This window comes from Athene cunicularia, assembly GCF_003259725.1.
Source record: "Athene cunicularia isolate RWA chromosome 1 unlocalized genomic scaffold, athCun1 chr1_part1, whole genome shotgun sequence".
Taxonomy (NCBI): Eukaryota; Metazoa; Chordata; class Aves; order Strigiformes; family Strigidae; genus Athene; species Athene cunicularia.
In genome coordinates, this window is record NW_020799091.1 from 18,128,044 (window position 1) to 18,133,690 (window position 5,647).

Here is a 5,647-nt window from a genome sequence, read left to right on the forward strand (position 1 = left end):
GGGGTGTCGTTAAAGCGGTCTGCGGAAAGGTTTCCATCAAACGTGTGAGCTGCTTAAAACGTTATGACCTGCGCAGGGAGCCGCCGCTGGGAGCCGCCTCAGCGCCGCCGCCGTTCGCCAGGGGAAGGCGCCCGCCCGGCACACCCTGCAACAGGTACAGAAACCCGAGACAGGACATACCTCAAGTTAGACACCCGAGGGCAGCTCTTAAGTTAGACGTGGAAATCTCAGAGGGATCTCGAGTTCGATGTCGGCGTTCGAAAGCACTGAGCCTCAACACCAGCCTAGCTTCCCAAATTGTTTTTATTGATCTGGCTCTTCAGTCTTCCCCTTTGAATTAAGCAATACCAAGTTGGAACAAGCTCCCTTTCTGGCACACAGAGTCAAGCTGCTGCTTAGTTTCAAAAGATAGCAAGTTTCAATTCGCTGCATCTTTCCCTTTGGGTGTAAAATCTTCCCTTCTCCCCATTTCTCACATTGTGCAGGCATCATCCCAGACTGCCCCAAACCAAAAAAGCTTAACAACTTCCTCACCACTGGTTTTTTTCATTCCTTCTTCATAAAGTCTGGTAATTTGTAATAAGCATTTTCATGACAGCCTATTTTTCAGTGACTCTCCTATAAACCAACTCCTAGAAGCTTGCCCATCGTATCATTTATAAGCAGCCCAACAGCAGACTCTACCACTCTGCAGAGCTCGATGTTTCTGTTCGCAATGTGTTGAATAAGAAACTTCTTTTACCTACAACCTGTTGAACATGTATCTGCTGCAACACTTCCCTGTGGCTGAACAGAAAGTCTTGCACTCAGCACTGGGCACCTACAAGCAGAGTAGAGGCATTTTCTTGGACAACAGAAATACTAAATTCTCATAAAATATTTTTGCGGCAGAGTTTATGTAGGCAGCAGAGAATCAATTTCCCTTGCCTCCACAGGATGTGGGGATAGGCTGATTTTTTCCTTCAGATCTCCATACCTTTTAACTCTCTCTCACACTCAGAAACAAGGCCTTGCATGAGAGTAATAGAACTGTGGGCATTTCCATTTGGTTTTTAAAGACTTCCAAGGAGTCTGGATCTGGCATTCAGTGCATTACCTGCTTTGTCTTTGAAAGGTCTTGCCAAAAAAGGTCTTCATCGCAGCATAGAAGATTGCCCTGTGTGGAGTGCACCCATATCCATTCATTCTGTAAATTGAAGCCATCACTGCTGTAATTAAACAACAAAAAACAACCAAACAAAAACCAAAAACCATTTTCTCTGCATCGCTGCAAAGCGACAGTTACCTGACACCTGCATAATACCAAGTGCAGTAAGAAATTTGGTTTAGATTCTACAAAGAAGTGACACTTCAGCTATTTTCCTATTTCATGCATGCTTGTAAAGCATTTTATGTGAGAAATGTTCTTCACAGGGCTGACAACAGAAGGATAAAGGAGGCTGGGCAGAGACACTCTCTATCCAGATTTCCCAGAGCAGTAATCACTACTGTGATGAGTGATTCCTCCTTGTCAGGAGGGTTACAGAGATGACCTAAGGGCACATGGCTGTGCAGGGGCTTGGGAGGCGGGCAGGGTGACATCATTTAGGTTACAATATCAGATACTACTTGGCAGTGAACAGACAGCTTAGGACCCTGCTTGAATCCATGTTATGAGATGGTTCTAGGAGGAAGGCTCAGGAGGAGCTCATGTGACCCTGTAGGAAGGAAAACAGGTCGTATCTTGCAAAGCAATTTCTTTGGGATGTGAGGACAAACGAACCACATTCATAAAGTGCACCCTGCAAGAAATTTCTTATTAATAATTAGGTTTTATTGTTTCCTAATCTTTTTTGCGGTAAGGGATTTCTAGTTAAGCTGTCTCCCCTATCCTTTTACGGACAGACCCATATCACACAGCAGTGACACCGGTGACATAGACCACTGCTAGTGTGCTAAAGCCCTAATACATCTGCTAGTACTCTATGTCAGACCAGATCAGATACATATCATGAAACATTTTAAAAAGCATAGTTCAACACTGGAAAGTAATAGCAATTTGTTATCATAAGGCTTTTGTGGTTTGGTGTTTTTCTCTTATAGTCTATTGTATTTTCTCTTTATTAAAGGAATCCTATACTTTTCAGTCCTCTTGCTGTAGCACAAAGTCATAGCCATATAAAAAAGTATAATCAGTTTTAACTAATATAAAATTAGATTATTAAATTCCAATTGTAGAATCTCTGCTGTTGCACTCTAAAAAAATTTAATAGCTTTTCCTCCAAAAAATCTCAACATTTTTAGGGCTGGCAAACCCACTGGACGTTCATTTGGAAGGCAGCCAAATATGCAGTGTTTTACAACTATACAAGGATTACTTCTAGTGAATGTCAATATAATCCTACTTCTGAAGATGGAAAATAATAAAGTGGAAATATTCTACCTGCAGCACAACCTGCAACATCTCATCTTTGCAAGAGACTTACTGCACTTTTTCTTCCAATACTGAGCTGTTCTACAGATGCAGGATAAAACATGCATTAGAGCCCTGTGGGGTGGCTCTGCTGGCCAGGTGCATCACAGCTTCCTGCAACCTTGGGTCATGTGGTAGGACAAACTATCAGTCAGCCTCTTAAACGCTTGCAGTCACTCTCTAATTCAATACAGTAGTAAGTTTTCAGCCTTAAACAGTTTATAGACCCCCAACTCTTTCTCTGTTGGAGATGCAAATCTTAGAAACTAATTACAGAGATACGTGAGCACAGTGACTTCCTTCTACTTTGCCAGGCTTTGTGGATCCCTTGGAAGTAATTCAGGGACCACAAAGAGGTTTACAGTCTTCAGACTGAAAAATACTCTTCTTAAAGTGACCAGTCATTTAATACCACCTAGTGGTACTGACATTTTAAATGGATTTTTGAAGTAATTAACCCAAAACACCTGAAACACAATTACCAGCATCTATCCTTCATACATTTTAATACCCCCATTGATTTTACTATGCCATATTGCCCCAATTTATGCTGTTCTCTCAAAAAAAGTCCTGAGATACATGTAACATACAAACTTGATGGAATTTTCTGGCCAGAGCCTTCTCACAGTTGTTGCTTCCCCCCACCCCCAAGATGGAATCACTCTGCCATCACAAGAAGCAGGACGGAAAATATATAAAATATATTTAGCAAAACCAGTAAAATTAAAGTGGAACAGAAAATGCAGTCAAGTAGCAAACATTATGTACAGCAGCAGATTTTACAGTTTTTCCCTAATACATACCTCTGCACTTATTTCACACTCTTTTTAAGGAGAAGGAAGAAAATAGAAATAAGCTAACATTAAAGAAAGAAAACATTTTTTTTTCCTGAACAGTAATGGGGATTATCACTGTTTCTTGAAACTCCAATTCAGACTATATATCTCTAAGAAAAATAAGAGGACAACACCATTTTCTCTAGTCCCTAGAATAAAATTACACTCTCCTCCTTTTATGGACTATACTGGTATCTTAAATAGTTACACTCGCAGGATCTAGACGTTATCTGGCCATCTTAAGGGATGTAGGTAACAAACATTTTAACCAAGATACAAAACAGGTATCTGATTTTTCCAGCTTTCCTGAGGCTGAGTGAATTGTTTAAATACATATGCGCTTATCAAAATCCATGTTACAGTACATTTTTAACAGTAGTTTGTTAAGAAATAATGAAAGTGCATAACAGCCTAAATGCAGGCAAAAAGTACTTCAGAAGAACAGTCTTTCCTTAAAGTGGCAGAAGAATGTAAGCTTTCCCCAAAGTAGTGTTGATTTTACATGAAGACATCAGTGATCTTCCTAAAGACGATGGTGTGGTGTGGGGCTTTGGGTTTTTTTTTGTCTGAGTTACAACAATCATTTGTATGAACAAAAGACCATTAAAAGTATTGGTGCAGTTCTAAAATGAAAGCAAATGTCCTGACAACTTATTAAACCAAGTTATGAATGAGGCTTTCAAATCAATACTTGTTTTGAAGTCTGGTGACAACTTTCATTCAGTGAACACCAAACACAGAGATTGGAAGTGATCTGAATATGCCACAAACCCAAACTGCATCATCCAAAGCAGTAAGTTAAAGCAAATCATTCACACCTTCGCAACCATGAACAGTGGGCCAGACAAAGAGGGGAAGAAAACCAGAAGTACATCACACCCAAAGCTCTGCCTTAGTCTCACTTGCAAAAGCAACAGTGTGTCAGAAAAATCAAATCCAAAAACTTCTGATATATGTTAAGGTGAAAGATGTTGTTCCACAAGATTCAAATACTGAAGGGAGAAAAATCTAGTGATAAGTTACGTATCAGTCACAATGGGTAACTTCAGTGTTCTCTTCGGAGACATAGATTTGTCTGGAATGTTTCCCAAAATAAAAAAAGATTTTATTATTTAATTAACAAAACCCACACTGATAGTATTGCATTTCATACAATTCCAAAACAGCACTTTCTCTTTTCCCCCAAAAAATATGTTCATGAAATAGTAGACTTTTACTAAGCCTTGTCAGGATGATACAGATTTATGGGATAACACTTGTATTATGGATTTCTTTTTCTTCTTACAGATTACTTTAATTATTTTTAATTACTTTCTTCTCCTCCTCCTCCTCCCCTCTTCTAGTTCATGTACAATCTCCTCCTCAGTTGACCTGCCAGAGAAATTCCACTTGGAAGGTTGAACTATCCTACCTTTCTGCCTATCACACATGGCAAATCAGTGAAGGAAATACCCACCACCAACTTCACACATGACTGAAGCAAATGTAAGTTTCATAAAGGCAAAATTGATCGGTTTTGCATACACTTACACAAACAAGTGTGAATAAAGGCTTTGTACCCAAATCATTCAAGTTTATTCCAGACCTCATATTTAAGGTAAAGCAGAATAGTTCCATTTTCTACATGAAAGGCTCTTGGACACTGCTGCTGTTAATCTTAACAGTTGCTTTCAGGGATTTCCTCAAGATTACCTTAAATATTTCTGTCCTTCACCAAAACATTCACTGAACTAAACCAGGCCAATATAAATATATAACTGCAATAATTCTACTTCTGAAACCAGTAAAATTCTAGTGATACGTACAGCCAAGATGTATAGCAAGCTGTTACCACCATAGTTATCACGTAGTTTTACTTTCAGGATATGTGAAACTTTTTTCTGCCCCCCCCCCCTTAAAAAAAAAAAAAAGAAAAAGATGTGAATGCATGAAAGTAAAAGGGGAACAATAGAAAAATAGGTGTAGTTTATCCAAATGTATTATAGCACATTAGGAGCTGCTGCCAGTAACTGAACTTTTCTGATATACTTCAAGTAACATAGATATCACTTACGTGGGAACAGATGATGAGATTGGAAAACACTTCCATGCTAGATATCATCAGAAACTGTTTAGATTAAATCTACACCAAAAAAAAAAAAATTCAAGACCCAGAAATCAGTATTCCTTCTGGGTAGACAAACACCACCATTAAACTTTTTTTGGAGGGTGAGGGAAAAGATTGATTTTATATTCACAGCCACTTCTGGTAATTGTAGTCCAGTGTGAGATCCTGCTGCTGCACATCTAATCACATTTTTTCCTGTTGATGGACAAACTCATACCTTAAGTGAAGTAAATTAAAGTTACCCCATCAACT